Here is a 12,380-nt window from a genome sequence, read left to right as displayed (position 1 = left end):
TTAAATCTATATAGTAGTTTTGGAAGTATGGCCATTTTCACTGTATTGGCTCTTCCCAGTCAGGAACAAGGGATATCTTTCCATTTTCTGATATCCTCCTCGATCTCCTTTTTTCAGAATGCTGTAGTTATCAGTGTAGAGGTCTTTTGCTTCCTTTATTGGTTGATTCCTAGATATTTCATTTTTTTGGATGCTATTGTAAAATGAATTGTTTCCCTAACTTCTCTCTCAATGAGTCTACTATTTGTAAATAAAAAGGCTATTGTTTTTTGAGTGTTGGCCTTATATCCAGCCATTCTACTGAATCTGTCAATTAAGTCTAGAAGTCTTTTGGCAGAGTGTTTTTGGTCTTGTATGTAAAGTATCATATCATTCTTCTTTTCCTATCTTTATTCCTTTCATTTCTTTCTCTTTTCTAACTGTTGTGACTAATGTTTCCAAAACAATATTGAGCAGGAGGGGTGACAGTGGACATCCTTCTCTTATTCCTGATTTTAGTGTGAAAGTTTTCAGTTTTTGACCATTTAGTATGATGTTGGCTATTGGTTTTGCATAGATAGCCTTAACCAAGTTGAGAAAAAGACCTTCTATTCCAATGTTCTGTACCATTTTTATCATGAATGGGTATTGGATTTTGTCAAGTGCCTTGTCTGCATCTATTGAGATGATCATATGGTTTTTGTCCTTGACTCTGTTAATATAGTGTATTACATTTATTGATTTGCAAATGTTGAACCATCCTTGCATCCCTGGGATAAATCTGACTTGGTCAGGGTGCATGATCTTCTTGATGATCCTTTGTATTCTGTTTCCCAGTATCTTGTTGAGGATTTTTGCATCTATGTTCATTAGGGAGATTGGCCTGTAGTTCTTTTTTGGGGTTGGGTCTTTCCCTGGTTTTGAATCAAAGTAATACTTGTTTCCAGGAATGAATTTGGAAGCCTTGCTTCCCTTTCAATTTCCTGGATGATTTTAAAGGGTAATGGCTATAGTTCTTTTTTAAATGTCTTATAGAATTCAGCAGTGAAGCCATCAGGACCTGGGCTTTCATTGTTGGTAAATTTTTAATTACATTTTCAATTTCACTCATTGTAATTGGGATGTTTGGAATTTCTATATCTTCTTCATTTAACTTTGGCAATTCATATGTATATTGGAATCTGTCCATTTCTTCTGTGTTTTCCATTTTATTAGAGTACAGGTTCTCAAAGTAGGTATTGATGATGCTCGAGATTTCTTCTGGGTCGGTTGTGACTTCATCTTTTTCCTTCTTAATTGCATACATTTGAGCCTTTGCTTTCCTTTTTTGGATAAGGTTGGCTAAGGCTGTACTGATTTTATTTATTCTTTTGAAAAACCAACCCTGATTCATTGATTTTTTTGTTTTGTTCTCTTAGACTTCATTGCATTGATTTCTCCTCCGATCTTTATAATTTCCTTTCTTGTATGAGATTTGGGTTTGTTATGCTCTTCTTTTTCTAGGAACTTGAGTTTCTGAATTAGGTTATTTATCTGAGTTCTCTCTGTTTTCCTAATATGGGCATTCACTGCTATGTATTTCCCTCATAGAACTGCTTTCATTGTGTCGCATAGATTCTTGTATGTTGTACTGCCATTATCATTTCCTTGTAGAAACTGTCTAATTTATTCTTTAATTTCCTCAGTGACCCATTGGTTGTTCAGGAGAGTGTTGTTCAATTTCCATGTGTTTGTGTGACTTTTTCAGTTTCTTATGTCATTGATCTCCAATTTTAGGGCACTATGATCTGATAATATGCAAGGTGTAACTTGAATTCTTTTACATTTTCTTAGACATGTCCTATGAGCTAGCATGTGGTCTGTTTTGGAGAATGACCCATGTGCCACTGAAAAGAATGTGTATTCTGATTTTGCGTGGTGGAACACTCTGTAAACATCTCATAAGTCCATTTGTTCAATAGCTTGGTTCAGTTCTAGAATTTTGTTGTTAATTTTTTGTCTAGATGATCTGTCTATTTGTGACAGTGGGGTATTGAGGTGCCCCTCTACATCTCTATTAGTGCATACTTGGTTTTTCATGTCCATTAATGTTTGTTTTGTGTAGTTGAGGGCATTCATATTTGGTGCATATATATTTAGGATTGTCATCTCTTTCTCTTGGACTGTTCCCTACACAATGATATAGTCACCATCTTTGTTTCTCTTAATTAGTTTTGGTTTGAAGTCTATTTTGTCTGCAAATAAAATTGCTATGCCTGCTTTTTTCTGGGTTGCTATGGTGTGGAGAACTGTTTTCCATCCTTTTACTTTCAGTCTATGAATTTATTTTTGAGGTAGGTGTGTTTATTGTATACACCATATTGTTGGATTTTGCTTCTTAATCCATTCTGTCAGTCTATTTCTTTTGATTGGTGAATTGAGACCATTAACATTGGTTGTTATAATTGATAGATATTGACTCAAACTTGTCATGATATTTTACTATTGTTGGTTCTTTTATTTCTTACTTTTCCCCCTTTCCCTTTAGTGTCTTACCTTGTCTGGTGGCTTCCCTCTATTGGGCCTCATGGAGTTGTGACCTTCATTTTCTTTTTCTAGGATATTGCTTGGAATTGTTTGGAGTGCTGGTTTGGTGTTCATGAAATTTCTCAGATGTTCTTTGTCATGGAAGTATCTAATTTACCCATCAATTTTGAAAGATAATTTTTCAGGATATAGCAGTCTAGGTTGGAAGTTATTTTTTTTTAGGGCTTGAAATACTTCACTCCAGGCTCTCCTTAATTTGAGGGTTTGTGTTGAAAACTCTGCAGTGATTCTGATGGGCCTTCCTTTGTAGGTGATTTGTTTCTTTTCTCTAACTGCCTGTACAATTTTGTTCTTCTGTTGGGTTTCTTGGATCTTGAATATTGTACTTCTAGGCATAGATTTTTATTTTTTATCACAGCTAGTTGTAGTTCTGTATGCCTCAGTTATCTCTATGTCCACTTTTCCACCTCTGGGAAGTTTTCTTTCGTTACTTCTGTAAACAGTTTGTTTATGTCAATTGTACTTTCTCCTGTTTTTTCGTGGACTCCTATCAGTCTTATGTTGTTCATCTTTGCATCATCTAGCAGCTTCTGGATTGATTTCTCATGGTCCCTTACTATTTTTAAGAAATCTCTGTTTTCATGGTCATTAACCACAATCCTGTCTTCTATATCTGATATTCTGTCTTCAGATTCCCTTAATCTGCTATGCATGCTTTCAATGGAGTTTTTAATCTCCAGAATATCTGTTTGAATCTGTTTCATGGATTCAATTTCTTTCTTAAATTGGGTGATTGTGATTTCCATTTCTTTCTTATGCTGGGCATTTTTGACTTCCTGCATGTTTCTGAGTTCATCTATTTTTTTTATCTGTTTCACTTTTCGAGCCTCTAATCATGTCTCTCACTCTGCTCACCATCTCTGTAGTTATCTGGGAGATTATTTCTCCTTTGAATTTTTCTAAAACCTCATGTATCTGTTTTGTTACTTCCTGTGCTATCAGTTCAGGGTGTCCAGGTGGTTGATTATCAGACTTTTCCACCTCGTTTCCCTCTAAATTTGCCTTTTGTGGGGTCAAAGTCTGAGTTTATGACTTCCTTAAATGTCTTCTCATTTTTATTTTTGGTACTGTCCTTGGTTTAGTTGCTGGGTTAATACTTTGAAGTTGTTTATTGTAAGTATCTTTGTTGATGTATTTAGAACCCTTATGAAATGATTGCTTCTCAGAGGTATCTTCCAGGTATAGCTGGCCTTTGTGTTTTGAATCTCTAATAGCTAGAGGCTATCTCATTTTCATTATACCAGGAAGGACAACTGATTAGATCAATCACAACACCTTAGCCCAAATGATACAATCAGCAAAACAATAGCATGAAGTACCTTTTAGAAAATAATAATTTGTGGTAGTTATTAACCTATCATCTTTAACTGTGTGAATTAAATCAAGATCAAGAACCAATGCAACATATGTTTATAAAGAATAAACTCTTCAATATTGTAACTTTATCCTTCGGGATGGGGAGTTAGAAGGAGTTGGGAAGGGAGTAATATGTAGATAGAGGGATAGGGGATGTTTAGCAGTGAGGCCAGAGGGCACAAGCAAGAGAAGGAGAGAGAAAAAAAGAAAAATAAAGAAGAAATATGAATTAGGGCCATAATAGGAAGACAAAGGGAGATGAAGAACAATGTGGGACAGCAAAGGAGTGAGGGAGAGAGAAAGACGTAAAGAAAAGAGAAAAAGAAAAAAGCATAAAAGAAAAATTTTAAGAGTAGAAAAAGAAGAAAAAGAAAATAAAAAATAAGCAAAAAATAGTGGTAGTATTGAAAATAATAAATAAAAGATAAAAATGAAGGGCCTCCTTCAGGGTATTTCTCTGCTTTCACAATAAACAACATGGTCAACAGAGTGCAGTTATAAGTCAATGAGTCTCAGTACACCAGTCACAGACCCGTGAGATTCAGGCAGATTTCTGGCCACAAGTTCCAAACTGAGCTCCCTGTCCTCCTACAGGGTTAAACCCTGCAAGATCCTATTACAGGTTCCATCTGCCTTTTCCCCGAAGATAGTCCAGGTTCTAATAGAAGGTGATGATCCCTCCAACTTACCAAGTACAGTGGTCTGGTGTACCTTTATTGCAGAGATTCTTTTCACTTTTCCAATGAGGTTCAGTTTTCCTCAGGGAGTCTGAGAGAGGCCCTCTCTCTGTTGTTCACTTCTGAAGCTCAGGAGAATGGCCTTTATGTCCACCTGTACCTCTGTAGTGTGGAACCAGGTAGCTGCCCTGCCAAGAGGCCAGAGGCAGGGGAGGGGGTGCCTGTTGTTGCAGGCTCCCAATGGCTAAGCTGGCAGCTGGTGGAAGTGCCTGGGGGGGTCTCACAGTCTTGTGCATGCAAGAGGGCAGGGCAAGCCAGATGGAGCAGGTCACAGCCACCTGCGACATTTCTGACCTCAAGGCCAAGCAGGTGGCTGGATCTAAATTTGTTTTTAAAGCTAAAAATTATTGAAAACTGAGGGGAGGGAAACATTTGAGGTTGGCATTTTCTTATCAATCAAATATATAATATTAACTGGAAAAATCAATGGCATCCTGGAGCTATGCACTATAGTATACTCTCCCTATTGTGTCTTCCTTTCTTTACCTGTTTGCATTTGGTCAGCTGCCATATCACAGCAGAAGATCCACTGATCTGCTGAAATCTACTACTTGCCTATATGCAAAGAAGCTCCATTGTGTGGCAGGTAGATATGTGTGACAAGAAAGATCACATCAATGACAATGTCCTTATCAGCTGTTGTTTTTTCCATTAAGTTTATTGGTACATTTTAGGTATAAAATACAGTTGCATTCATCATTGGGATCTTGTACTTTTACATGACGTATTTTGGTTCTTATTTTTTCCCCATTCCCCTACCCAGCCTTTATACCCTCCACCCTTCCTTATTTACAAAGACTTTGTTTCCATTTTTTCCTTTTTTCACATTTTTCCCTTTTTTACTTTCCCCTACCTTTCTTTCTATCACTCATTATCAATTATACATTTTTAAAAATTACAATATCATGGTTTAGAGGACATTACCATACCACAGATTTTACAGAATTTAAAAAGATATAGAAAACATATTACAAAAATGTTTTTTGAAATAATTTTGACAACTTTTAGGAAGTACTTTGGAAGACAAATTAATGAAACTGACTCTGGAACAAATATAAATTTGAATAGCTCTTATTAAAGAAAGTATATTCCTAGCTTGAAAACCTACCTATATGACAACAACAGGCTAATATACATTTTAACTGATAAATTATATTGATGACTTATGGGGGTGGATCTTCCAATGGTGACCCAACACTGAATCCCTATGATAAAACCACTTACTACATACTGCCAGATCTGACTTCTAATAATTTGTTTTGTTAAACAAATTTTTATTTTTGTTCATACTTTTCTATTATATTTATCCAGTTTTAGTATTGGCACAATGTTTATTTCCTAAAATGAGGGCAGAAGTGTTCCTTCTATGTTCTGCTTTAAATGTTTGATATAATTTATCACTTATCAGTTGTCTTTGAACTCAGCCCAAAAACCACATTCTTAAAAAGCTTTCCTTGCCACAACGTACTGCCATGTATCCGGCTGGGTGTGATTAGTAAAGGTTCTCTTCCATTTCCTCAACAAGCTTTAAGCTTGCCTCAGCATTTTAGTTGTGTCAAATATTTAATTCCACACCTATCTCTTGATTACAATATAACCTTTTGGTATTAAGAAACCTTGTGCTATGTTTCTTGGTTTTCGTAGAAATTACTAAAATGCTTTTTATGTAACAGATATTCCCTAAATATGTATTCACTGACTACATGAATGATGAATAAATATGTTTCTTTCATGTGAATTACAAAGAACCTGTGATGAGAATAGAGCAGAGTTCATTCTTCCTATTTTATGGTGTGAATTTTCCATCTGATAGCACACAGATATATCCACTCATTCAAACTTACCCTAATTCCTTCAGAGAAATGAACTGAGAAAATGAGATAACGCATTGGAAAGTACTGATAAAATAGGTGTGTGCTTTATATCTTTCAATAATACAACAAAATCATTCTAAAAAATGAAGACTATTAAATCATACTGATGTTATCATATGATGGGACCTGGGAAAATTTTTTCCTGGTTCCAGATATTCTGAACAAAGAATTGGATAAGACACACAGAAGAAGTAACAGGAGTTTTCATTTACTGAAGTTGGAAAAGTGGTACACTCTGCAGAGCGAGAACAGATTCACAGTGGCCACAAGGATAAGGGAAAGGGGTTTTTGTGTCTGGAGTTTTGGGATTGGTTTTTTCCTCATACAAATGAGGCATTGTAACAGTTGTCCTATCAAAGACTCACTTGGCCTGGTGCCAGATTTAAACCATCCTATCAAAGACTCATTTAAATTCACACCATATGTAAATGAAGAATTGAAAATAGCACTTTCCTGACTGGTTTCATCTATAGTGCTCAGGCATTGCAGAGTTATCTGAGATCTTGTGGTCTGAACATATGCCCTGGTCTCACAATTTTGACAAATTACACCTAATTATTTAACTGGTTTTGCTCCAGTCCTAAATTCTTAAGGCATTATCTTAAAGATTTTAAAGATATATAATTGTATTATTCAAATTGAACTTTAGAGGCAAATGGTTGCTTAGATAACAAAAGACTTAAAATTTACATTTTCACATTATTTTGTTTCTTTTGGTGGTTGAGAGTCACTATGGAGATATTGATTTATAAAGTAGTTTAACTGTGTAAGATATAACTTTTTAAAATGTTAAAAAAGTTAACTACATCATAAAAGCTAGAAAGACTACTACTGCAATACTTCTAAACAATATCCCTTATGCATATTAATTTAGAAATACATTAATACTCTAATCTTCTCAAATCTGGGGCAGTGTCCTAAGGCAAAGGCTAATTGTAAAACCCAAATCTCGGATCACTTGTACTCAAATTAAGGAACCTATAGAAGAAGACAATCACATGCGATTGCTTTAGAAAGCTGATGATGTTGTTGAAATCCTTATGTGTCTCAGGGACTCTGTGTCCATTTTAAGATACTTAATACTTACATGTATTCTACCATTAAGAAAATTAAAGGGCATTATGCAACATTCTGTTTAACTTAATGCTACATACAGTATGAAAATCAGTAGAAGTAGAGGCTAAAATTTGGAATAGAATACATGACCCAGAAAGTAGCATTTGGCTTGTAGAATTGTGAGACATGTGGCAAAACCAAAGTTAGTGTGAATGAAAAGCTCAGTCCTCATGTTATTCTTTGTGTTCAAACTCCAAGATTTCACTACTTTTATTAGAAAAGTGAACACATTATGAGGTAGCAGATGATTTACAGGAGCAGAAACCCTTCTGCAATCTGGATTACTCTACAACAAAGCTTAAACTGTGGTGATGCTCGGTGATAACTCTGACTCTATACTTAATAAACTTATTCATATTTATATTAATGTAAACAAGAATGGAAAATATCTTAAAACTATATAAAATTTATAATTTTAATATAATATAAAAATCTCAGTGAGTTGGTGTCACTTTTCTGTGCATTTCATTACTTTCTCTTGCTCTGAGGTGGTGATGATGTTAGCCCTGTCATATCATAAACAGGGGCTTATATTTATCCCTCTAAGTGAAAATGGGTAGCATCCACATCCTGTGGGAGAAGATCAGGTTGCTGACTTGTCTGCTTTGTGAAATCATGGTCAAGCTTCTGTTCAGAAGTAGCAGCAATGTGTTTTAATTACCTGGTTAGGATATCAGGAATGATTCAATATTCACAACTGCCATCACATTTCTGACATTTTCCCTAAAAATATTACTCTGAAAGCTTTTTTCAATTTTCAAGGCTTCTTTTTAAATTAATTATTAAAAGACATTAGTTATACAAAATAATGCATTTCACTAACATTTTCATATATGCATATAATGGATATTGATTGTAACCACCTTCCCTTTTTACCTTCCTTTACCCCTTCACTCTTGTTTGCCTCTTCCCTTTTCTAACCAACAAAGAATTTCACATTAATTTTTTTCTACCATGCAGAGGTAAAAATGTCTGAAGAGCAGTCACTTAACCATATTTGTTCCTTGAAAATGTATCTGGGCATCTAAATATTCATTTAATCTCTCTTCTCTTTGTTCACTGCAGGTTTATCAGTTCAGAGATTGGTAAGATGTTGTGGCGTTCAACTCCTTTGAAATACCTTTTTTAGGTATTTTTTTAAACTTTTATTAGTATGTGTTTCAGTACATAATAATTACTTCCACTGTAGGGAATTAGTATAAGTACATAAAACATTTCAATCCATTTTTCCCTTCTCTGCAACCCCCTTTTATTTTTCAAGCATTAGATTCATGTATGCATCTGATAAGATCTTATAAAGTTAGTTCACATGTGTATATATTGATCATCAGACTAGTAGGCCAAAAAAATATGAAACATGTAACAGCATTGTACTAAGTCAAGGTATACTTTTAGATATATTGTTCGTGCTGGATTACAATATACAATACCTCTCTCTCTCTCTCTCTCTCTCTCTCTCTCTCTCTCTCTCTCTCTCTCTCTCTCTTCCTATTATGTTTTTCATTTCATACTTCTATATGTATTGAGTTTTTCATATAAGAGAAACCATATGATATTCAGTTAATATTATGGTCTCATGATGAATCCATTTTCCTAAAAATTACTCTTATCCTTCTTTATGGCCGAGTAGTACTTCATTGTGCATAAACACCACATTTTCTTTACCCATTAATCTATTGATGGACATATGGGCTATTTCCAAGTTTCAGCTATGATGAATTGTGCTGGTATAAACATAGGTATCCATACATCATTGTTCTATGGTGGCTTTAACTCTTTTGGAAAGACACCTAGAAGTCAAACCAATAGGTCAAATGGAATTTCCTTTTACAGATTCTTAAGGAATCACCATAGTGATTTTCATAATGGCTGTATCAGTGTACAGTTGCACCAACAATGGAGAATTGTTCCTTTCTCCTCATACTCATGCTGGCATTTGTTATTGGTTGATTTCTTGATGGAACCTATTCTTTCTGGAGTGAGATGGAATTTCAGTATTGTTTTAATTTCCATTTCTGGGATGGTTGATCATTTTTTCATGTATTTATGGGCTATTTGTATTTGTTCATCTGAGAAATATCTGTTCATTTCAGATGCCCATTGTAATGGGTCTTTATATTCAGGGTGTCTCATTTTTTTAGTTCTTTATGTATTCTAGATATTAGTACTCTGTCTCAGAGTAGCTGGCAAACAATTTTTTCCCATTCTGTAGGTTGTCTCTTAACTCTATTGGCTGTTTCCTTTGCTGCTCATAAGCTTTTTAGTTTGATGTGATCCCATTTGATATTATTTCTTGTGCTACCAGAGTTTTGTTCAGAAAGTCTTTGCTTACAACTATGTCTTCTAGAGTTTTACCTATTTTGTCTTCCAGTAGATTAACTGTTTCTGAGGTAATGTTTAGATCATTGATCCATTTTTATTTTAGTTTAGTGCATGGTGAAAGACATGGGTCTATGTTGAACCTTCAGCACATGGATAGCTAGTTTTCCCAACACTACTTGTTGAAGATGCTAATTTTCCTCCAGCAGAGGGATTTAGAACCTTTGTTAAAAATAACATAGCTGAATGTGCCTGGACTTGTTTCTGTGTCTTCTATTCTATTCACTTGATACATAAGTCTGGGTTTTTTTGCCAATACCATGCTGGTCTTATTTCTTTAGTTTTGTAGCATGACTTAAAGTCTGGGATTGTGATGCTCCCTGTCGTGTCTCTGTTGCCCAGAGATGCTTTTACTCTTCTAGGTCTCTTCTGCTTCCATATGAATTTTTGGGTTGCCTTCTCCAGTTCTATAAGAACTTGGTATTTTGATTGAGATTTAGTTAAATCTATTTAACAGTTTTGAAAGTATGGTCACTTTGACTATATTAGTTCTGCCTATCCAGGAATAGGGGATAATTTTCCATTTTGTGATTCCTCTCCATTCTCCTGTTTCAGAGTACTATGGTTTTTTTTACACTTCCTTAAGTACAATAATTTCTAAGTATTGTTTAGATACTACTGTGAAGAGTATTGTTTCCCTAATTTTCCTCTCCACCAGTTTGTTACTGATGTACAGGAACACTATTGATTTGATTGTTGAACTTTCAATCCTGCCACACTACTGAATCTGGATATTAGTTCTAGGAGTCTTTTGGTGGGCTTTTGGGGTCTTTTATGTAGATGATCATGTCATCAGCAAATAATGAAAACATAAATCCTTCTCTATGCACATCCTTTTTATTTTTATTTTTTTGTCTTATTGCTTCAGCTAATATTTTAGAATTATATTGAACAGAAGTGATAATAGCAGACATTTTGTCTTGTTCTTAATTTTAGAGGAAAAGCTTTCAACCTCTCTCCATTTAGTATGATATTGGCTGTTGGTTTGTCATAGATGACTTTTATCAGTTTAAGATAAAGACCTCTTCCTATTTTCTTCAGGGTTTTTATCATGAGTTGATGTTGAATTTTGTCAAATTATTTTTGTGTGTCTATTGAGATGATCATGTAATTTTTGTACTTGGCTCTGTTTATGTGGTGTATTACATTTATTGATTTGCATATGTTGAACCATTCTTGCATCCCTGGAAAAATCCTACTTGGTCATGATGTATGATCTTTTTGATGATTTTGCTTCCTTCTGTTTACCAGATTCATCTATATTCATTAAAGAGGTTGGCCTTTAGTTCTCTTTTTTGTTCAGGCCGTTTTCTGGTTTTGGAATCAGGGTAATGCTTGTTTCCAAAAATGATTTCAGTAGTACTGTTTCCCTTTCAATTTCATTGAAGAGTTTGAGGAGTACTGTAGTTAAATTTTTTCTGAATTTCCCATAGAATTTGGCAGTAAATTAGTTAGGACTTTGGTTTCTCTTAATTTTTAGTTTTTAATTACTGTTTTCAATTTCACTGACTGATACTAGCTTATTCAGGATTTTTATATCTTCTTGGTCCAGCTTTGGTAGTCATAGGTATCTAGGAATGTATTCATTTTCTCTGAATTTTCCATTTCATTAGAATACAAGTACTCAAGTTAGTTATCAACAATCTTCTGGATTTCAGCAGAATACACTATGATTTCATATCTTTTATTTCTAGTTACATGAATTTGGGCCTTTTCTTTCCTTATTTTGTAAGACTGGCTAAGAGTTTGTCTATTTTGTTTAATCTTTCAAAGAACCAAGCCTTCAATTCATGGATTCTTGTAAATTTTTAGTCTCAATTTCATTAATTTCTACCTTGATCTTTATAATTTCCTTCCTTGTGTTAGCTTGAATTTTTCTTCTTTTTCTAGGACCATGAGGTGCATCACTGGGTTATTTATTTGAGCTTGCTCTGTTTTCTTGATGTGAGAATTCAATGCTATGAATTTCCCTATTAGGACTAGTTTCATTGTGTCCAGTATGTCATACCAGCATTATTGTTTGATTGTAAATCTATGGTCCATTGAGTACTTAAGAGGGTATTATTTAATGTCCATGTGTTTGCATACTTTTTATGGTGTCTTTTGCCATTGATTTCTATTTTCAATGAACTATGATCCAGTAATATGCATGGAATAATTTTGATGTTTTCCATTTCCTTGACTATGCTTTATTGGCCAGTATGTGGACTATTTTGAAGAAAGTTCCATGTGCTGCTGAGAAGAATGTGTATTCTGTTATAAATTTAGTAAGAAATATCACATAAAAACAAAATGTCAGTTATATTATTTTAAGTTGGTCATATTAAAAATTAATATTGTCTTTCAGTGTGTC

Source organism: Heterocephalus glaber, unplaced genomic scaffold (assembly GCF_053883595.1).
Source record: "Heterocephalus glaber isolate CG9 unplaced genomic scaffold, H.glaber_assembly_v1.0 deba00000331, whole genome shotgun sequence".
NCBI classification, from domain to species: Eukaryota; Metazoa; Chordata; class Mammalia; order Rodentia; family Bathyergidae; genus Heterocephalus; species Heterocephalus glaber.
Note: the sequence above shows the minus strand (reverse complement) of the source record.